This window comes from Colius striatus, chromosome 1, assembly GCF_028858725.1.
Source record: "Colius striatus isolate bColStr4 chromosome 1, bColStr4.1.hap1, whole genome shotgun sequence".
Lineage (NCBI taxonomy): Eukaryota > Metazoa > Chordata > Aves > Coliiformes > Coliidae > Colius > Colius striatus.
In genome coordinates, this window is record NC_084759.1 from 202,748,595 (window position 1) to 202,772,845 (window position 24,251).

General features: G+C 38.8%; 1 protein-coding gene across 2 annotated transcripts in view; it reads right to left on the reverse strand.

The window, feature by feature from the left end:
• The window catches only part of TAF3 (TATA-box binding protein associated factor 3), a 117,780-nt gene that overhangs the window by 55,114 nt on the left and 38,415 nt on the right, over nt 1–24,251 (reverse strand). The window lies entirely within an intron of this gene.

Here is a 24,251-nt window from a genome sequence, read left to right on the forward strand (position 1 = left end):
GAATATTGTGAGTTCTGATTTTTCTGACTATGAAAAGGTAACACACAGAGACCTAACAAGTAAAGCTCATTGGCGATTGAAATCACTGCAGGAAAAATATCTGGAAAACAGAGGCTTGTTATCCTCTGTGAGAGTGGCTCAACTAGAAGATGCTGGCACGGAGGAGAAGAAAGGACCACCATGATTAGGAACCCAGAGTAAGTACTGCCAGTAACTCTTAAAACTGCAGCTGGTTTGCAAGCCACACACCTCTCTAAAACAGGAAAGCATTAGGATATCCTTCCCATTACTCAGACTAAAACCCGTTTCATCCAGAGCTATCACAGGACAAAACAAGATTAAAAAACCCCAAAACCCCTATACATTGCCCACTCTGTAAAAATCCACAGTAAGTTTTGCTTATCCCTTCTCTCCCACCCCTCTCCATGCAGCTTGGCACCAGGCTCAGCCCAGGGAACAAACCCCACGTCCTAAGGACTAGTATTTTCACAGGCGAAGCCATCGCTGACACACAGCAATGAATACTTTCTCCTCTTACTGTAGGGAATGAAGGGCAGGCGGGTGGTGTTATTGTTTTTACCCTCTTACATCCTCAAGCCTGTCATTGGGTATAGAAGCAGCCTTTATGCAGCAGTTGTACTGTCCCATTTCCTGGCTTCTGTCAAGCTTAACAAAACCCAAGTACTAAACACATTTTATGCCTTGGAGTATCAAATGTTCTTTGCTATCAGTCGAAATGGAGCTCTGTTCATTTTCATTATTGCTTCATATGAAAATGTTAGCTCTATTCATATTCCATATTCAAGATGTTTAACCTGGGTTTACTGTATGAAAAGTCAATCATGTGTGCATAAATTCAATATATTTTCCCCATTTATTGCAGTACAATGAATATCTTACAGAGAGCAATGTTTGTGTACTGATTCAAAAATATTATCTCTTTCTTTTGGCCAATTTATTTTGTATTTATTTGAGGTGAGGTGGGTATATTTGGGTTAAATAAGCTTTATCATTGCTCAGGGTTTATTATGTTTAGCACAAGAAAGAAAGGCAGTGCAAGAGAAGGAAATAAAAAATCCATCTTCGAAATCATGCAAGCAAGTGGGAAGAAACACTTTTGCTGATAAACAGGAAATATTTTATTTCTAAAGTTAACATTCTTAGTAAAAAACCAAACACTTCAGCTAAATTTGTGGGTTTTAAAACAAACTGTGGAAAACATTAAGGGAACTAAATAGAAACCATCTTTCAAGATGGTAAAACTAGGACAACTGCAAACATGAGGTATTAAACAAGCCATGACAAACATATACAACAGCCAATTTTAACACCAATTAAACATATCTGGGATCAAAATCTGAAAAAAACCCCCTCAAAACCTTCAAGAAATGTCAATCAAATTTTAATGTAATAACATAAATCCCTTACATTATTTATATTTCAGGAAGTTGCACATGCTCCAACTAATGACCAGTGTGTTCAAAGCACCTTACAGCCTATAAAGAAGATAAATGAAGAGAATCCTTGCTCCAGAAAATGTGTAGTGCAGCCAATGACTAGGGAAAGCTGAGGTAGATGGGCAAGAGAGGTATGATTAATTGATGCAACTTGTCTCAGAAAACCAGTAAATGTTGATCACGTTCTTCCTGGGTCCTGCTCTAAGTCTGCAAAAGTATTGGTTTTATGCTGTTAATGGGAGTTTTGATCAAGACAGGAATGGTGCATCCTGCTGAAGTTAAAAAAATATAAGCAGAAAACATTAGTATTTGGCTTTTTTTCCCCTGTCCCTTCTTTCTGCACTTTTGTTCAACAATATAAGTTCTAAAGGCAGTTTTCCATCTCTGCTGTCTTCTGCTGAAAGTGAAAACTGGATTTCAGACACTCTTTAATAGAAGGATTCTAAGGTTTCCTACTGAATTGAAAAAGCAATTTTGGTGGGATTTTTTCACAGAAGATAAAAGAGAATCAACTACACACATTTTCTTTCTGTCAATCTGTCTATTCTACCCAGGTTTTTCACTCAATGAGTAAACATATCGAGCCCAATTGTTGGAGACATGCAAGATGCAGTGACAACAATCAACTGCTCATAACAGGCACGGGTTTCTTACAGGTAAACATTCTTTTTTGTGCAAGTAAAATTAAGATTTTTATAGTCAATGTAACACAAGATAGAGGCTGTGCTAGGCCGTAATAACCACAAGTGACTGATGTCTGTCCGAGTCCTGCCCACCCTGGGCACGCTGCTGTACCACAAGTACTGGGCAGACTGGGAGATAAATTAATGTGTAAAAAGTGCTTTGAAGCTGAAAAAAAAATAACTAAGTAGTCAGTATTATGTCCTGTTTCAGCACATCATTTCAAGAGCTGCCCAAACTTCTGAGGAACAACAGATCTTAGGAAAAAAATAAAAAGGCATCCAGGTAAGGGAAATTCAGAAATTCAGCCCCAAGTTTTTACCTGCAGAGTACTTGACATGATCATGCACACTGCAGACATTGTATCCACTTCATACTGTACAAAAGGAGCACACAAGATCCTGAAAGTGCTGACAAACACCCAAACAAGCAGAAAATTTTACTTCAAGATATCGGGGTCAAGTCAGCAGCCACACATTTTGCTCAAGGAACTTAATATTCTTGCAAAGAGAGACAACCTGGAGAAAGCCCTCCTCTAATTTCTCTCTTCTGTTTAGATTCGTGTACCAACGCCTAAACATCCCCAACTAAAGCAACACAAATATTTTATGCTATCATATTATTTACCTACGGTGAGAGAAGATAAAGAGTTTGAACTGAGTGAAAGCAAGTAAAAAAAAAATCCTCAACTTCAAAGCAAAAACCAATTATGTGTTTTACTAATTACATTTTTAAAAGATACACAGGGCATTACCAACGAACCCTGCAAAACTGAAAACACAACTGTGTCTCAGGCTGCCTTGGCCTGGAAAAGAGCTCCTGAGAATTACCAAGGGATTCCTGCTTCCCGCAAACACAGCGCCACTAATATTCTCCAGATTTGCTGGCCCTGCTACGAACCATCTCAAGAAAATGTTTACATTAAAGTCGGGTTCAGCTTGGAGGTCAGCTAACTTTAAGGCTTTAAGAAATCAGCAGCCGTCTTGTCTCTCTAGCAGGGTAGGGGGATGGGGAAGGGTTTAGGATTTTTTGTTGGGTTTGGGGTTGGGTTTTTTGGGAGGGGAAAAAAAAAGAAAATCATTAAGTTGCTACAGGGACAAAACCTCAGTTTTTCACTACATTTCATTTGCTGTCAGTAATGTTAAAGTTTGGAGGTGGTTTTTTTCCCCCCCAACCTTGTCATCAGATGTTTATCGATAAAGTGTCAGCACATCTCCAAAGTTTCTGCATACTTTGAAGCTGCTTTAGTCTAAGCCACGACATCTCAGGTTTTAAACCTATAATGAAAATAACAGGCACTATCTTACACAATTAGCTGCGATTTTTATCAGCTTTCTGACTTTCAAACTGCACACGTATATCACGTAAACAAGATAAGGAATTTATGTTTCATGGATTCAGCCTTTACTCTTTAAAAATTGCTTCGATGAACACCAAGTGTATGTCAGATGATTTTCTGTCTTGTTCTGTGCCACACAAGAATCAATACGATCTGGTTTTATTTGAGCCAGCCTTCTAAACTTACGTCTTATTTACATCTCACAACTGATAAATGATAGCAATAAAAGTGTGGCATTCCACGGGAAGAAAGTGAGATTACACTTCATCTAATTGTTTAAAGTAGGAGAAACAGTATTCCCACTTGGAAATAAATGCCTTAAAGGCTTCCACTGGTATAATTGTATTGCAAAGGTCTAACAACTCTATGCTGAGCAAGAACGGCTGCAAATGCAATGATAAAAAGTCTGCTTTTTTCCCCTTTTTTTTTAATAGCTATATATACATGTAATCATCTCAGAAAAAACTACTGCCTTCATTCAAGGATCTTAGAAATATCGTAAACCATCTAGGGCAGTAAGAGACTGTGTGCACTGTTGAATGACATCAGAGGCACATTACTAAAGAACAGGAAGGCAACTGTTAATATTTGGTTCTACTGCAAAATGCATTTCACAGATCCAGGGTTGGTTATCCATAGGTTACAACTGCCAGCAACTGTCCCACCAGATAGAGACTTGTACTGTGACTCATCACATTTTTTATTATTAATTTTTTTAATCCCAGAACCACTTCCTAAGGACACACAAACAGAGGGAAGGGAAATACCTGCACCGTGTTCTGGTTCTGTCTCATTAACTTTAATTTATGTCTAAGTGCAACTACTTTACGAAGGAAAAAAAGCACAAGCACGCATGTGCAAGCTACACAGGTAAAAACAAAGCTAGCAACAGACAAGTAAAAGCCAACTAGAAAGAATTTGTGTACAGAAGTAGTCTGAGTAAGTTAAGAGGCTGAGTTAGCACAAGGAGTGGGTGCAAAAAAACCTTTCAGAAAGGAACTGTTACTGTCCATTTTTAACTGGCAAAGTTAGTCTTTCTTCAGGGTCTGACTTTCAAGCAACTCCTTTTCCTGCTCAATGAATCCCAAAATGATTTCCAAAGCTTTCACTCATTTTGACACAAAGGAGACAGGAGACTGTTTAGACTCCTAATAAGCTAGGAGCCGTTAAAGCTGCACAGTACTGTTAAACACTGGATGGCGGCAGCCAAGAAAACAATTCCTTGGAGAGGAAAACAGCCAGCATGTGCCCTCATGTAAGAATAACATACCAGAGGAAAAGAACTTTTTTGGGCTGGAGTGTGACGTGACTGTGATGTTATTGTGCATGGAGGGGCTCCATTACTCTGGCATGCCCCTAAAACTGGAAAAAGGATTTTTATTTCAGCCACCCAACCTCACCGTCACCTGCTGAAGAGCTCGGTGCTTGGCAAGTGCTGGTGTTGCTGTCATCTGGCAATTACTAATAAATGGTAGTGGCATGTTAAAGTTATGCAGGAAAATTTCTGAGTTCTACTAGAAATGCTCCTTTTCCTTTTTCCCCTCTACCAGGAAAAGTCAGTTACCCCTAAAAGAGCTCCTTGGAGGTGCATCTAAAATTGCACTCGTAAAAATCCAGTAAACTCTAACTATACCATAACGAGGGAAAGAGAACAGCCCAGTAATTAACACATCACTACTATATTTCTTCCAATTCAGCAAATTTACAGCTGAAAACAATTCCATGTAACCCAATTTAATTACATTAAAAATTATGCAACTTATTTTATTAAAATTGGATTGATTGCTCTACAAAGAATTTAGATCCAACAATGACCTTCTGTGCTACTGTAAAAGGTGTTCAAAACCCAATGAACATACAATGAAGGCTCTAAACCAGAAACTAATTAGCTCACACACAAAGTATTAAATCTGTTTCACAAATTATGTAAATCATATAAAAAATGAGGTATAATACCAATGGCAAACTTTATAGTGCCAAAGTGGAATAAGCTGTATGTATACCTGCCTTCAAATTAACTAAAGCAATTATACTGTAAAATCATTAGCCCAAGACATAGTTTAAAGTCAAGCTTTAATAACTTAATGCTACATGTATTTCCTAACCACAGAAAAAGCATTACATACATTTACACTTCCCACTAAATTTAGAGGAGGTCATGCTGCATTAAACCAAGCAGGAAAAATAAAGTATTCAAAAAAAAAAAAAAAGGAGGAAAAAAAATCCCAGGAATGCCAAAAAATATTTACTGCAGAAAATATGCACAAATTCAAACCATCATTTCCTCTGGAACTCGTTTCCCCCTGAAACCAAAGCATTATTATGCTTTTTGAAACACATGCACATTTATTCTAACTGCCACAGTCAAAAAAAACCCTACTCTCCTGAATGATGAGAAAATAAAACACCATTTTACATGATCCTGGCAATACTTCAAAGTGCCAATTATCTGGTGTTGTGGCTCTATGGTTGAAAACTCTTACTACTTTGCACCAGGGTAGGCGGAAAGAACAGCAGCTCATGGTACAAGCGTGTGTGTACTGCAAGGACTTGTGTTACCTCTGCAGTCTGAAGTGATGGGCTGAAATGTTTAATGTCTTTTGCAGGTACGGAATGCCCAGAGACCGTTCTGCAGAATCTTAATGGGATTTCCCACCTGCTTTTCATGCTTTTCATATATAACTGTAGCTTGATACATCTCTGTAGGAATGAAGGGACTGAGAATAAGGTGAAAATAAAGCAGCTTTCTTACACTGCTCAGGTGTTGAATTTGTTACTGCAATTTTCACAACACTCTTGGGTGTGTAAGACAAAGTCCTTAGTGACATCATGAGGGAGGACAAAGTTTAGGCAAAGGGCTGTGAATCATCTACCTGTTACCTCTCACAAGACATGGCTCTACTGTATTTTCATGTAACTTTATGCAGGTGGGACTTTTTCAGATGCTTTAGAATTCCCTCAGCATAATAACTAGATACTCCATGCATGATTTATGTCTGAAAATAAGCACATACAGAATACCTGCATAATAGTTCTCCTGGCCTGATTTGAGATGACTGCATTATTTTGCTGGGTGAAGCTAAAAGCTGAAGCACAACTCTGATACATAAATATAAGCATTTAAAAACAAAGATTATAGTTCAGCTTTAGCAAATAACAACGCAGAACTTTTAAAATCTCTTCTAGTTGTTCACAGCCAAGGTGCTACTGTCAAATTTCTAATGGACAGAAACACTTTTTGATTGCTATATTTTTGTTTTCATTTGGAAGAAAACAAGTCTGATGTGCTAGGAAACCACACAGCTAAAAGTTAGTGCTCCATACCCCTTCCAAACAGCTGGAGTGATGTACATGATACACAATCTAAACTCTGCTCTAGGAGTGCCTTTGGTGTGTTATACAGGAGGAACTGCAGAGGATCTTTCAAAAACTGAGTAGGAAAGGTGAGAACTTTTCTTCTATTTTCAGAATGTTGATTAATACAAAAATCATGTTTCTGAATTTGTAACGGAGCTTTTAACACTAGAAATGCAGTGGGAGACTGATCAGCAGCAAGGTCAACTGGCCAAAGATGTACAGTTACTTTTCTGTGTATACATATCTACAATCGCTAATCCCATGTAACCAATGCACACAGACTCCACATTTATTCGGGGCTGCGATAATACTATTTTAGTATCACCTTCCTACAAAATATAAAAAGGAAGGGCATACCTGAGATGAGGGAGAGAATGGAAAGAATTACAGAGGAATGAAACTGGGGAAATCTGAGCTATATCTGGGCTAACCTGTAGTGAAAATTAATAATGTTCAAGCAGCCAACTGAGAAAGGAGAACTGCAAGGCAGGATCAATGATTGAATCTTCTAATAAAATGCACTTGATTGGAAAAAAGCATTTCCTTGCCTTAAAGTATTCTCACAGTGATCATGCTATGATAGAAGTTGTCTCCTAAATATCAGCAGCCTCTTGATGTTGCATGACCACCTCCCTCACTCTCTGCAAACAAAATATAAACACTATGATAATGAGGGTGACTGAGGACATGTAAATACTTAATACAATTTAGGTTTTTGTCTTTAAAATGCATTTTAGAAAGGAAAGTAAATTAGTTTCTGGAGCTAACTTCAGAACTTACTTATAGGGAGTAAGTAATGAAAAGCAGAGGCTCAAACCAAGACATTTTGACTGCCTGGCACTGAAAATTCAAGGGAAATATACTTGCTGGTGTAAACTGCATTTCTAATTCATCAAAATAATTCCAAATTATAACTTTGTCATCAAAACAGGTGCAACAAAGCCAATTCCCTGACAGTATTTTATCTGTGTCTTTTTAACTTACTGCTTGAATCTGCACACGTGCCAAATGCCACAGAACTTTCTAACCACTTAATCTGTTTCCTTTGAAACTCATCATCAAATGCTCATTTCTGAACAGTTAATGGCAGGGTCTTTGTAACGTGTTCTCTTTTTAAAATGTAAAACCAGTGTCTTGAGAAGGTTGTTTTGGGTTTTTTTAAATCCTCACAAACCTATGAAGTCTCATTCCATGCTTTTAAACAGCAATGTTAAATATAACACATTAAATGAAAAAGATGTCACTGATTTGAAAGTTCCTTAGAGTCATATTTCCTCTTTTACAAATTTCTTATTAAATATTTTCTGAAAGAATAAAATTATAACCTTTCACTCTGTTGTTGCAGCAATGCTAAAACCCTCTTTAGCTTTGAGAAATGTCTATTTTTAAGAGAAGAGAGAATGAATAAGTCATGAGATATCCTAAAAACAAACAGCAAGAAAAACATCATTTCAACCGTATTACAGCTCCAATTACTACTTACACCCCATCTTCCTGGGTTAGACTGTATCTTGATCAATGATATCCCAGCTGGTTTTAGTTGAAAAAGTTTCCATTTCTATCTGTACTAATGGTGCCACTGATAAAGAAGGAGAAATCCATCGTGTCTGCAGCAGAACTGAAACTCCATCGCTGGATATATATTCCTATACGCATGCATGAACTGAAACCGTCAAGGAACATATATATTTATAAACCCTTGTCCATACACAGAACATCTAGAAATTCAAGCAGGAGAGTAGAGTGCAAGAAGCATAGCTATATTAAAAAACATGCCAGAAAAAGGACTGCAAATCTTACATCTCTAAATGCTGAATAAAAGATAAGTGGAAAGCTGGAAGTTTCTGCAAAGTTATATGAGAAACTCCCAGCTTTGCCATATCACCCTGGAGCACAGTATTTAATTCCCACTTCTAATTTTCCTAAGGGCACTGTCTGCAGGTACACATGCAACAGTTAGACAAAAGGAAAACAATATATGCAAGGTTAAGCACCCTCAGGAAGTGACTGCCACAGCTCAGCTGATCCTTATACTGATCCTTTCCCTTGTTTTATTGCTTTTACAATTTACAGTGAAGTGTGGATATAAAAATGTCTCCAGAAAGTTGTTAGGAGGATATTCTCACTCCCTGCATCTGTACAACTTTGGCAGAAAAAAAAGGCATGACAGAAACGTTGTAGTTTGTTTTAAACAACCAGTTTCATCTCCTGTGCCGGTGCAGGTCTCTGCTGTGTCCAGGGGCCTGCAGGCAGACACCACGAGTCATAGCTGTGCCCTGCAGCATCCTCATCCCACCCAGCCAACCTGCCCTGGAGCTCGACACATATCCCCACAGCCCCAGGCTGTTCAATCCATAAACTAGCTAAAATCTAAGCCTCGAGAAAAAAAAACAATCCACTCTAACCAAAACTTGCCTGAGGTTAAGCTCATTTCACTTCTCTCCGCTTGTATTGAGGGTTTGGGGTGCTGGTTCCCTTGTTTCCTTCTTTTTGGGGAGTGGACAAAGTGGCCCACATTTAGGAACTCTACATAAACCATGAAAGTATCTCACCACATGCACCAAGGCTGCGATATACTTTTTTCTTCAACGTTGCTACTGCATGCTTAAAAGACAAAACAGAGGAACCTGAAGCAAAGATTCAGCTAATAGGAGTAAGTTGTAAAGCACAACTACTTTGACAGGATCCTTTTCAAATTCACATTCATCTTCCAAGCAAAGTCAGTCTGGCATGGAGGATTCAACAAGTTGTATCGCAACTAGGTACTTGTGTGTTCTTAAAATAAACATTTCTTCTCTTTGCATGGAAACGTCACCCCTTTCAATTTACGTCTTTGGAAACAAAAGCTCCTGGAAAAGTATACAGAAAAAGCTGGAAAAAACCCATCCTAGTTTGCAAAACTCAAGTAAGATATACAAAGGAAATGAACCTGTGATACTGCTGCTGTAACACAAACACTCACTGTCCACTACCACATTTAATTCCCATTACGGGCTTTTTTGTCATCCCAGGTTCTTCAATTTAGCGATGAAGAGACATATTAAAAATGAAAACTTGGATGATTGTCTTTTTAGAGATTGTGTTGTGTTTAAGGCTGAAACAATTAGCAAGAAAAAAGCTTTTTTTTTGGCTAATGAATTAGTATAAATCTCTGTTGGAAGCACAGGGTTGGGAGGAAAATAGGAGACTCTGAGGTATTTATGTAACTTTCTTTAGATATATAGTATTTTAAATCATCTTCCTGGAGGTGTCTGTCTGTTCAATAGCTTTATTGAGATCTTTGATTCTTATTTGTAAACACTTTTCAAACGAAACTTAAGTATCTGTGTTACGCAGTGCGATTATTCCTGTACATGTTTAAAGTGTATCCTGAATCAAATCCCTCAATAGGAGTAATTTTGATTTTTGAGGGTTTTTTAAAATATTTAGACCTAAATTTCAGAGCTTAAGTCTGCCTCTACGTTCAATTAAAAGAAAAGTTAATGGGATTATAGCCAAGCAACCATATCAAGGCCTGAAAATACACATTGTAGCTGAAATTCCTTTGAGGTTTATTTTTGAGTATATATTTCTAAATAAACTCTCCTGTACAAGCAGCACATCCTTGTCTATCCATCCCAAATGATGATGTTCTGTGCACAGCTCTCCACAGTCAAAACTGGATTTCTCATGCATGCAGAGTTTGGGAGACCAAATTCCATGTTCATGTTACAACCAAAGCACATAATTTAATTTGTGACATTTTATGAACAGTGTAGTCAAAGTAAAACAGCTCCCCCAAACCCAAGCCTGATTTCCTGCCTTTTCTGTCCTCATATTTCTACCACATTGTGTTAAGAGTAATTTTTTCTATTGGATTTCCTCCTAAGGAAGGGACTGACATGCTATTGATCAGCCCTTCAGACATGGCACAGTTCATTTGAATGAGAAACATGAGATTTGAATGAAGAGACTCAACATTTAGATGAATGTCCTCACATGTGTACAACGTCACACACTGAAATAAACACAGCTGGGTGAGATTTTGATGCCCTGAAGCTCTCCAAAAAACACACTCCCATTACAGTGGAGGTGAAGAGCTGCTTGCTATCTGAAAAGCCATGGTTTGGTGAGGAGACAAATACATACCCCAAGCAGCCTCTAAACACACAACTTAAAATTAGGGGGGAAAAAACCAAACTTGCTACAACCTGGGAAAATTCACTGTTAGGCACCAGAAAGAAGAAGAAACTATCCCATGTTATCAAAATGCTCACAGACTTGAGACTTCTGGTTGGACTTGATGATCTTAAAGGTCTTTTCGTTCTATGATTCTATGACTTTGAGGTTAAGAACAAGGAAGTGCGTTCCAAGTGCTCTGCTTCTACACTTCAAATAAAGTTTTATGGTTTTAAAAACATATTGTGAAATGGGACACCTCTGAGGCAGTGAAGCAGCTGCATTGCTTTGGCATTTGCCAGACCAAGCACAAGGATGCTGTTAACTAAAAAAAAACCTCACTTCACGTGGAGATATCCCATTGGACAAACTTCTGGGAATTGATTCACACTTTGTACTGCTGCAGAAAAAAACCCAAACAACCAAACACAGGGGCATGTAACTTACCATTACAAGCACCATGAAACCCCAATTTTATGGTATATGTGTAGCTAAGATATTTTTACCATCTCCATTACCAGAGAGGCTGCACCTCTGATCTGACTGATGTGATGAGCAGCCACACGCCAGAACTATTCTACATGAACCTCTGGCAGCCTATTGCTATAGCAACTGTCAATAACTAAGAACATCAACAAAGTTGTTTATTCATCTATTATAACTTTCACTTGTTTGGGCTGAGTCCTCTCAAAGGATGTCTGAGAAAATGAAAAAGATGTGGGTTTTTTAATTATTAAAAGCCCTAACAAAACATTAATTATTTAAAAGTTATTTTACTTTTGAAGGTCCAGTAAGTGGTCAGGAATCAAGAAATCTTATGTGCTGACACTAGTCAGCAACTTTGGTGGCAAAAATATCATGGTATTTATATTTTATTTTCTTCCTTTTCTGGGGTACAGGGAAAGGATAAAAAAAAAATCAAGGATCTTTCCTGCTTTCAGTAAACCTCACGTGATGTTGATATTTTAGCATTTCATTTCCCTAGGAGCAATCAGAAAAAAGTGTAAGTGATCTTTGCTAGCTCTGTATTTTAAAGCTGGTCAGGAAATGGTTTTCTACAAAAAACTTTTCCTCACAAGAAGAAAAAATAAAGGTGATGTTTTCCGGTTTACCACAAAGAGGCAGTTTTCTACAGAAATAAAAATCCCTTTCAAGAAGAGTATTAGTGCAATTAAGAACTTCATTTTCTGTTAAAGAATAGCTTGCTGATTTTATTCCCCAGTTGTTACAGTTAAAACTGTATGGAATTGGTCATCATTTAATGCTTCCTGCATTATCAAATCCTTCATCTGATGTCCCAAGACCAAGCTTTCCAGGGCAAAAATTGCCCCTTTGTATGCATACAAAGCATCCAGCAAACATTGCTTGAGTGCTAACTTAAGGAACTAATGAAGTTATAGATAATGAACTCTTTCAAGTGCTAGTTCTAATTTTTATTTTGCCATACAGAGCATGTGTTTGTATTCTAAAACTCTACCATCTATTACTCTAAACCAAAATACTAAGTTGTTCACATTTTCTCTATAATAGAAGGAGGCTGTCTGAACTGAAAAATACACAGAACAGTCACATTTATACTAACAGTCTTTAAATTCTCATTGAAAGCTTAACCCTCTGAAGAAACAGCTTCTGGAATGCCAATATAGAATATTAGTAGCTATTTTCCAGACATGTCAAAAAAATAACCACGCCGTGTAATCTGATGCATTATCACCTCAGAAGCTAAATGTGGTGTCAATTTAATGTGGAGTTAATTTAAATCTGAAGGAAACTGGAATTCTAGTAGTATTATTATTACTAATACAGCTTCATTTTGGTGCCAGTTTGGAGCTCTGTGGTGTATTTGAGGTTCCTTTGTACTGGCCAACAGCAAATCCTTTGGAAGGGAGTCAATGGCACAGAGAAGATAGCATTATGGCGGTTCCAGCTCCTGGGATAAGAAGAGAAATGGTTTAAACCCAACAGAGTGCTGATTCATTTGCTGAAATATCTCTGCTTCTCTCTCGCCACCTCCTCTGAGCCACATGGATCCATTTGACTAGCCCTGCTGTTGTCTGGGCAATGCAAGGGATGAGCACGTAGGGAGCAGAAGATAATCCCGTTAGTGGCAACATTAACTTTTCACCTGGACACTCATATACAGATGAAGGCAGTATACCAATCTACTGCCCCATCTTTTGTTCCCTAGTAAAGCCCTTGAACTTCTCTGTGTTATTGAAGGGAACAGAGCTGAGGACACTATGTCCAGGCTTAGGTCACTCCTTCAAAAGAAAAAGTGTCTATAAAATAAACAGTTATCAAACAACTGCAATATATCTCAAGCAGAGAAAAATAATTAGTTCATGCTACAATTGTTACAAAAATGAAGAGGGAAGAAATGACCAAATATAGCACTGCACATGCACTGCTCCAATAACTGTAATCATGAAAAATATTCCCTACACTTCTCAGGCTACTATTAACCAGCAGCAGAAGAGGTAAATGTCAGATTGTTCAAGAAAACATATACACTGAGAAAAAAGGCTCCACTTAACAGTGCCAAGTTGTTCTTACGTAAATATGAAGGTGTCTCGTTTTATTTAGAGTATGCAACTTCGTTCCCATTGCTAGAGGACATTTAAATATCAAATGGAATCAAAGAAGTCATGAGATACTCCCATCTTGGTAATGTATGGATGTTACATGTGGTTATATATGTGTGTGTACTTCTGTGTGCATATGTGTTTTACGTTAAAAGACTGGTTACACCGTTGGCCTGTCTGGAGCAAAACCAGGCTCAAGTCACTCAACTTGCCATTTGTGGTATCACAGCTCCCCTGCAAACGAGGCCTTGGTCCTGCCTGTAGCTGATGACCATTGCTCTGCTGTCATATTTTAGGCAAGCAAAACAACTAGAAAGATATGAATTCTCTTAAAATTCATTGTTTGACACTCATGAGGTCAAAGTAAAAACCAATGTAAAATGCAAAAACACTAAAGCAAGCACCTAAAGAGGTGAAGAGTCAGTGATTCCACACCAGTGGTGGTTTTAGCAGCTAGGAATCAGGGCCTGTGTGGTGACTTAGCCAAAAAATGAGATACAGACTTGAATTCTGACTGCAGAACTGAACAGCAGAGCTGCAGATGGAGCAGAGAGCAGCTCCAACCAGCACATCTCAGTCTCACGTAGGTATGACGGAAACATGGCACTGCCTTATGTGGATCAGGTTTTTGGAGCTGTTGACTGCAAAACTAGAAGGTCATATATTGACTCAAAATGCAATTACCAAAGAACAGAGGAATGAAGAATGCTGAAGAATGAAGGGGGAAGTGCAAGACTTGGTATATTCGGGCAAACTCTCAAAGAATGATGCTGACAAGGTAACTGTTCTCTGAAATAGCCTTGGTGTTACTTCCAAGCTCAGAGCAAAGGCACAAGGCAATAGTAGGAGGGAATAGGAGAGGGAGAGGAACCTTCAAGTTAATAGAAATGAGCAAAGGAGAAAAAACCAAAACAGACATACGGAGTAAGCGACAGAGTCACTGAAATGGTTTCACTGAAAGGTGATCACCACCTTCTTCCAGCAGCACCTTTAATCATCCTTGATGCAATTTCACTAAAGTAAATTCTATTTAATTTCATTGTGCCTGACCAAGCAATGCAATTCCTACTAGCTGGACACTTTCTAGCCTTCATCAGGCTTTTGCAATAGCACTCATTCCCTCGAATTTATCAGTGCATTTATCACAGCGGTTCCAAAAGCGCCAGCTCCATGAGGCAGAACCTGGTGCTCAATACTTTATTTGTATTCAGCAGATCGACCTTTGCATTCTGTCCTGGTACGCTGATAATTTCCCCTGTTTCCAAGAGAACTCCTACTGCCTTGCCACGTAATCACTCCCTCGTTTGACGAGCAGAGCACTTTCCTTCACATCAGCTCCGGCACCTTGCATATTTATCCAGCTTTTAGCAGCCCAACCAGCCTTAAGTTTAACCCATCGATATTTAATTATTTGAAGTTTAATGATTTAATTTTGCACTGCTACAAGAACGACAAAACTCAGCTGCTCACGTTAGTGGATCTAAACACAACTTTCACAAATGTAGTGATCCTTTTGAGAAAAAAGAACCCCACCCCATAATTCATATACAACAATTAAAGATCAATCTGAAACTCTCTACTTACAAGATGCACTTAAAAAACCCAAAAGATGTACCTTGTATCGGCGAAATTTTTTACTGACAATCTAAAGGACATCAGACACTCAATAAAAAACCCCAGAGAATCTTTCCCTTCCAATTGTTCCAGTACATAATCACTTGTGAGCAAAGCAGCAGGAGATTAATGGTGGAAGAAGATTATAAATTATATCGATCTATATAAGAATAGGCATAAGTTCTAAAGAAAAAGATAGTAAATCAAGTTCTTCTCAGGCATTACTCCCCAAATATATCCATCACAATGTCAGCTCATCCTTCAGAAGTCAATATTTCTTAAAAGTTTTGGGTTTACAATTGCAGCATTTGCCATGTTCACAGTAGAAAATGTGATCTATGTGACATAATTCATCTTTAGCTTGGATTGGATCCAGGTCAAAGAGCTCCATATTTTCAGTCCATTAGTCATGGGAATTAGAAATATTATAGAGTTGCTTTTAATTGGTAGTTCATGCTCAACCACTGCAATCCAGTCTATGATTGCAAAACTAGCTAAATTATATTCCCAATAAAACATCATCCAGCCTACAGAAAAAACCTGTCCCAAAGCAAATTACATCTCACATGCATAAGTAAAATATAACTAGCTCCACACTCAACGATCATGGGAAAAATGTTGATGACCAGACCCAACTGGCCGCCGGAGCAAAGCTCCAGCGCAATGCCACGTTCCACCCCAGCTCCCTTTCAAAGGAAAGTCGTTCTCAATGCTCCACTGGTCAAACACAACATTAAGTGGCAAGCACTAAAAAGTTAATTGAATGTTTGCCAGGAGACGAATGCCCCATTTTTATACTGGATAATTAATTTCTTTGTTTTTATAAGAATTTTAAAGAGTGACCAACATGCACCCTGAGGGTAATGATCTTCATTCAAGGGAGACTTCTGACATTTTGTGACACAGGGCTTATTTGGTTTTGGAAACACTCCAAGATTATTCTCACGTAGGTGCTTGCTTTTAACATTACACAAACTCTTGTCTCTGTTTTATCTTAAGCAGTTGGTATCTTTGCATATTTCTCCTCAAAGACAACCATTTCTGTTCAAAGATATCTAAAATAAATTTGTTCTTAACATTGTTTTACAAGCAAGGTTGAGAGGCACAGGTAAAGTACCTTGGGCTGGGGACACACTGGAGGACTATGGGTGGCTGTAGAGAAGGAGCTATCTCTGTTCTGTTCATAGAACCATGTACTTTCAAATGACAAAACCTGTCCTTTCTCATTGTGATAGTCTCTAAACCCTATTATACACAATAAGAGAGCTTTGCTGTTGACAGTGAGCAAGTCATTAGGATAAACTGCAGGTTTGGGGTTAAAAAAAAATTCTTAGGTTACTATCAGCCCTGTCAGGATTAATCATTTTGCAGTATAAACTGTCAAAACAGTGCCATATTTAGAGCCAGAAAGGAAATATGGATTATTTGCGTTTCACAATGTGGGCCAAAGCTTCAAGGTACTCACAGACTTCTGGTGTACTACTGTTTTGGAATAAAAATTCAGAATGATCTTTACCCTCAATCATTCCTATCTGTGAACAGCGTTTAAAAAAAAAAAAACTACTTCAAATACTAAATACCTCACACTAAATATTGACAAGCAAACAAGAAATATCATGCTTCTTTCTTCAAACCCTCCATGTCACGATTGTAGGAACTCCTGCTGATTATAGCTGTCATGAAAATCTACTGGCTTTGCATGTGACATTTAACTTCTTCAGGCTTTGCCATTAAACATGACCAACCATCAGAATGACTGCAGAAACACCAGACTCATGAACAAGCAAGCTCAAAAACTTCTTTAAGCTTTCATCTGTCTTATTTAGAAGTTTGCACATTTTTTGGATGCTGATGTTTGATTGTCCCAACTGCTATCATACAGTATCACAGAACGGTAGGGGTTGGAAGGGACTTCGAGAGATCATCTAGTCCAGTCCTCCTGCTAAAGCAGGTTCACCTAGATCAGGTTGCACAGGAACACAGTTGTCATCTAAAGTTATCACTGGTAACATAACAAGATGGTTTTCATAATCAATAACAACAGAACCATGACAGAGGAGACTGAAAGAGTAATAGGACAATGGCACAAGTTTAGCTGCTAACCTGAGCTAGCTCCTGCACACATCTCCACCCCAAAAAAATCAACAGATATTCGCTCTGCCCAAGTACCTCCAATCTTCTTACTGCTATCACTACTGGAAGATCTTTAAAGAGGTTTTTCTTCACTGCCTGAATACCCACAGAAGAGCAAACTTTTCCACATCATAAAAGGCAAATTGGTGTAAAGGTGATGAAGTACCTCGCTGCTGCTAGCTGGACCTTCTAACTCCCAGATGGAATCGTTGTTGGCAACAGGAGATGTGTCAGCAAAACAAATTCTGCCACCCACCTCACTTGGGCTTGCTTGCTGTCCAGGTTCCCTGCTCACTCGTTTGATGTACAGTAGTGTTGACACTGTCACAACACCTTCCAATTTTATTACTCTTGGGATTGCAGAATTCCTGCTTGAATGAAATTACCCTCAAGCTGTACACTGCAGCTCCAAGTAAGCCAGAAGAGCTGAGCTGAACCGTATAGTGGTTGTTCCACTGGTGAGACTAGTGATGGGCACAAAGGTTAACGTAGATACTCCCAATAAGGAAGCCTACTCTTTTTGTCTCCACCTGCATCTGGAAATGGAGCCAGCAGAGCTGCCCAGTCCAGGGTAAAAGTACCTGCAGATCAGCTGGGCATGTATTCTGCACACAGATGGCACCAGATTTCACTTCAAATTAAGTAAGGCAAGCTAAGAGGAAAATCCCCTCTCTCCACACTACCAGAATGACAGAGAAAATGTAAACCTAGTAAACCAGGATTTTGCAAAGCAAGAAAAACCTGTACTCTGCCCTCTCCCACATCTTTGTTGACATGATGACAAATAAAAGAGAAATCTACTGTTTCTGGTGGAAGTATTTTTAATAGTGTGGGCACACACAAATATTTAGGAGCAGACAAAGCTGTGGTGGTGATGAGGGACTCACAGTGTCCCACCAGCAGCCCACAGTAATAATTCACTTTATTGTATCATGTCAAGTGGAAGAGCTGGGTAAGCTACTAGGCTGGTGACATCTTACGTCTGAGGTTGTAGTAAGCTCAAGTTTATATGCTGCCTTCTTTTCTAAAACAAAGCATGCACATTTATTAATCAAATATGAATTACTTAAATGCAAGTGCTTTCACAGCTGTAGCCTTTTCACACACTGTACTACCATGCTGTAACACTGCCATAGTCGAGTTAAAGCCGATATTCCACTCACACTGGCAATTTTCCATTAACAACAAAACCAAGTCTAGTAGATGCAACATTTCAAAATGCATGTAAACTATTTAGATGAATTCTTTTTATTGACAATCCCAGGGGAATGGAGAGAAAATGATTTGTTTTACCCTCAGAGCTCAAAGCTCTCTTGGGAGGTAATTCAATTGAAATTTCACATTCAGTCTAGCCAGGCAGTGATAAACAGATGCTTAAATTAGCTGCATTACACCATAATCAAATATCTTAAGAGCGGGGAAAAGTTTCCAATAAACAATGGGGGTGGAGGGAGCTTCCCAGTATTTTAAGAAGGAATGTTTTTCATACCTCTCTGAAGCTCCTGCAGCAGCTAGCACTCCTTCAGACTCAGAAGCATCTAACAATGCAGGGAATATACACACAAACAGAAACCCAAACACAACTAGCATTCACAGAGATCTCTAGCAGATTAGGCTGCCCACACCCGCAGCACCACCTTTACGTACTACACTTGGAAGATGATTTCTATTTTGATGTCCTGCTACACCATGCTACCTCTTCTCCAATCTCACTGAAATGTTTCTCTTCATTTAAACAAACAATCGCATAAAACACATTCACACAAGGCAGGTGGAAGAAGTAACAGGACCAACACTGTCATTCAGCATCTGCTGCTGAGATTCAAACAGCTCCGTATGCTCTGAACAGTATCTGGCATCTTCTGCTTCCACCACCTGAGCCACCAGGTATTCCTTCTCCTTCTTGATCCTTCCCCATCTTGCCAAGCAAAAAAGCAGCAAGAGCAAGAAAGCATGTCTTGCTCCTGCTCCATGGTCCAGAATGAGAAATTTCACCTAAAATAGCTAAATATATTGTCAAGTCAGGGCAGAGGGTTCGCCATGTTACTCCTGAGAAATCCCTGGAAGGGCCTGAGAGAACATTAAATATATAACCTGGATATAGCTTTGAAAATCAAGAGGAACAAAATAATCAAGACTATAATCAAGATAGTCCAATAATCAAGATTTAATCACTGAGGAGTTCTCAGTTATGGGGTTTGTTGCTCGTTTGCTATGTCATTGCAGACCTGCAACCACCCCTTTGCATCCAATACAAACAAAATGTCCTGAAACAGAGGGTCAAGTCAGCAGAGGTCAGGTTTTCAAACATCATGGGGGGGGGTAGGGGTTTTGCTTACTTTTGAAGTTCACTGTCACTTTTCCTTATCATTAAGTGCTCTTTAGCCTGCCCTGCCAGTGAAAGCATTTTCCTGCTGCCAGAGGTGTGCACAGCAATATTAGAGGGGAAAAGAAGATTGAAAATTCCAAATGTCCTGGATACAAAGCAAGCTGATGACAAACCTACTGCCTGTTACACTCAAGGCTGGAGTAAATGTTAAAATGCTTCTCCTGTCTTAAAAAAAGAAACCCATGAATATATTAAACTGACTGGAAGTTCAGTCTGGGATGAACCCTCTTGTTCATCATCACAACTGTAAAATCAAAAGTGTAAATAAATGTCTCCTTGGGTTTAGAAGCTATTCTTTCCACAAAACTCACAATTTTTGTATTGGTCTAATCTGTAAAGTACCAAGTTTTATACAAATCCAAATAACAACACTAGGGGAAATTACTGAAAAAAGCAATTTTGCTGTCCTCCAGGTCAGTTTTAAAGTACCTTTTGAACCAAGCATGTGTTTAGCATATGAATTCTTATCAAAGAGTCCTTCCTACAAAAATCAGATCATAGTTTAAAGCTATACGGAGCACCATGCTCTGAAAAATGAGGCTAAGAGCTAGTAGCTACTTAGGGAAAGCTGGATTTCACTGTTACTAATTTGAACATTGAGCATCAAAAAAGTGTGCTGGAGCAAACAAAACACAAATTGTTGCATTGAGTTTTTTAGGTAAAAACAAGCTACACATTACACACTACTGCATGCCCAAACATATTTCTTTTTAAATCTCACTGCTTCCCACCACAATAGCTCAGGCAAAGTTCTCAGCAGTGAGAGAAACTGAAAGGTAAGAGCTTCTTCCCACCAGAGAAGGCAAAAATCAGTGGGTGAGACTTGTATTTCTCTCCTCTTTCATGCCAAACCCACCAGGAAGAAGTTGCTTTGAAAACTGCAGCAGCAGCAACGTGCAAGCCCAAATCAGCAGCACAGGGAGCACCAGTTCACAGGAAAAGCTTGATAGACATACCGACAGACCTAACGCTGCAGTTCAAGTTCGCCTGACCCTTAGGTTACCACCACACTGCAGGCAATGGCAGTGGCGTCTTTCTGTGAAACCCAATGCATCAAAGTTGTTGAGGGTTTTTTTAAAGGGATGGCTGAGTTTCCAACTTCATTTGCTTATAGGGTTAAGAATGTACAGTAATTGCAGCAGATTAGAAAGCAGCATGGTAGGGGTCTTGAAACAATCTCTCCTTCGTATTCACACACCTTAGATCTTTCCTCAATGTTTTTGTAAACAGATAGACTTAAAGTTACTCATCTCCTAAAAAATGCTGTAATAACCCCCAAACCCGGCTTTCAGGCACCCAATGTTTTTTAGTATCTTTCTAAATATATTTGGTATATATTTCCAAATAGAAACCATGGCTTTAAAAGGTTCCATGAATTTCAATAATGCCATGAAATCAGTAATTTAAATAAAGTAATACTTTAATTGATTCTGACATTCAGAGACATTGCCACCTCCTTCTGACCTTTCACTCAAGTGTGTTTCACTCCAGTGATGTAGACTAGCTATTTAATGCAGTCTTTGAAGTTGTAAATGCACAGTAGCAAAATCTGCCCCCAAAGATATAAGAGGGACATTTCCTGCTAATGTTCTGGAGAACAAGATTTGGCCACAAGAAGCATCGTAAAAATTGTTCAGGAATACCAAAGTAACATACAGAAACACATCCAGTGGATGGCTACAAAATCAGAGGCTCCTTCAATTACAGTAGTTTCCTTTTACAGAAGGATCAGAAGTAAAAAAAAAAAAAGAGGTGGCTGTTGCATGCCAAACAGTATATTAATGGAAATATAACAGGGCAGCTAATTAGACATGTAAAGGCAGAACTCAGTGGCTAAAGCTGTGACACAAGTATCTGGTCATCTTACACTTACTTCACAGGAGAAAAAAAAAAGGCTGGGGGAAAGAAAAAGGAAAGCAAAGCTGTGTAGGTAGACAGAAGGTAAAGATCAATTGGGCATTTAATTCCTAAAGACAAGAGTATTAAAATATATCTTTTTTCTTCCCATTCCAAAAGTGGACCATAAACGCAGGAAATGTATTTCCCAAAACCTCCCGAAGTTCATTAAAAACTTGGATGCAATTGGACACATTTAATAGGACTAGCCACAGCTCTAATACAAAGAAATTTCAAGTCCTTATGATTCAGCACACAAGCCTTACATGGAGAAGTAAGGGTCAAAATCCCTTTTTTCTTTAGAGGGTGTAGCATATTCTACAGTTCTCTCCCAAAGACGTTTCTCACTTTCTGTGATATACTTGGATTTTATCTATCACACACAGGATAACAAACCAAATCCTCTGTCAGGATACAGACCCGACATTACAACACTTGGATTTCTGCATTCTTAAAAAAAAAAAAAAAATCTAGAGATCTTTGTCATTCCAGCTCCTGCTGACTGATGTTTTCACTTCTGCTATTTACCAAATTCCAAAGAACTCTGTCAGCTTCTGACTCATCTTTTACCTAGTAGTACTTCTCCAACCTTAATGTGACATACCTTCCTTAGTGCTGCCTAATGACTTATCATTCTTCTAATCATTACCTCTCTGGAAAACACAGAACTATCTACATTCACATATAGCACTGCAAAGATGTTAATTTAGGACTTTCATAGCCTGTATATACAATACTCCAAGCAGTTCAGATACGTAATAGACCACCTTCATTAGATGACTTGTAGATCAAAGTTACCTAACAGAGAAATAACGTTTACATGTTTCCCCAGAGTGAATATATAAATATTTCCCTAGCACAGCACATTATCAGAAAACTGGGCATCAGGGGTAAGAATTCAAGCACCATACGTGAAAGCGTGAAAGGTTTATCTGACAAAAACATGAATGCAAATACTTCTGTGAAATGTAAGAAGCTCCATGTAAAGCTTTACCCTTCTCCTTTAGCTCTCTTTTAAAAAATAAAGGCTATTTTGAAAACTTTTAGTTTCTGTATTATCTGCTGTTTCTAAAGTCAATTGTGTATAAAGTCGTTTGTTTATTTAAGCAAGTTATAATCCTAAATCATTTATCTGCAGCCATAAGAGTATTTTGATAAACTTATTTACAGTTCTACTTGGTTTTCCTAAACTTCATTTTCCAAAGATGTGCAACATGTCTTTTAAATCAAGCACATTTAGTTTCACATCAATTAAATACAAGCAGTCCTGATTTTAATAGCTGAGCACACAAAACCTGTTAATCCTATGACTCCCCACAACTGAGATTGATGCAACCACTCTTGGAAGGAAAGAGATGAAAGTTCTCCCCCCACACCCACCACATTTCTACCTTGTGTCTCCCTGCTTTTTAACTTCAGAGTATCACAGGTTGTCCTGTCTATTCAAGCAATATCAACTCGCTCATTTTCACCAAGGCATGACCCAAACAGGCACTTTAACAATGCTACTTTCTATTTATTTTACCTGCAACTTCTACTAGCCCGCTTTTGAAATGCAAGATTAAAATCAACTGTAAAAGAGAAAAAATACAATGCAATTTATTTGTATATACCATCCACATGACAACGAGCCTCCTTTGTCTAATAGACTCCTGGGGAAAAAAAAAATAGGAGGTCAGGAGGTGAGATCTGAAGAGAGGATGGAGCTCAGTGGGATGGAGCTGAGCAGAAAGCAACCCAGACTGGGGCAACACAAGTGCGATACTGTGGAACCACAGGAAAGGGAAAAGGAGAGACTAGAGGTCAGATCCTGGTGTTTTTGCACATCAAACTCATGCCAAAGCTGGTATTTTGCACAACCAGTTTCAGGCTGCAATCCCAGGACACCAAAGCAGAGGCTGGGATTTTAACAAGGCATGGTGCTGTGTTAGGGGAGCCAAGCATCTCAGGATCTGCACGAGCCTTGCCCTAAAGAGCCACAGAGTCAGACAGGGGAAAGCGCCTTCTGCACAGGGAGCAAAAAATGGGAAAGAAAGCAAACAAGGACAAGAAATGGAGAAAACGAAACAGAAGAGCAGTTTGGCTCTTGCTTTCTGGCCTCATAAATCCTTACTAGCAGAAGAGAAGTCGGATGGAACAAAGCATAAATAAAGCATGAGGTGAGTTTTAACCATTTTTCAGGGTAGGGAGAAGGAAAGCTAAACAGACTGCACCTCTCTACCCTCATTGAGATGCAAACCACACAAAGGCGAAAAACTCATCTTGATGCACTGGTAGTTACGCATGTAAATTCCAGCGCAGAGAGCAAGATAAGCCCAAAGAATGCAGTTTCTCTCACCAGAAAGATTCAGCTTTGTGTATAATGCTGTAGTCTAACTACTGTAACCATCAGGACGACTCTGTTTAATATCAATAAAGTGAGCAATGTGTTCGCCTCAACGCTAAACAAGCAGAAAACCCAGAGCAACCAATTCCCACAACCTTAGAAACACCCATACGTGAAACAGCATCCAACTTTGCTTCGATACAAAAACCCCCTTCTTTCCACTTCAGGCTCTTCTTTCTTAACTGGAGCAGCAAAGAAGAGTCTGAAATGAGAGCCTACCTGTGCGGCGCAACGTGAACCTGAAGCCTCCTCTCCTAGT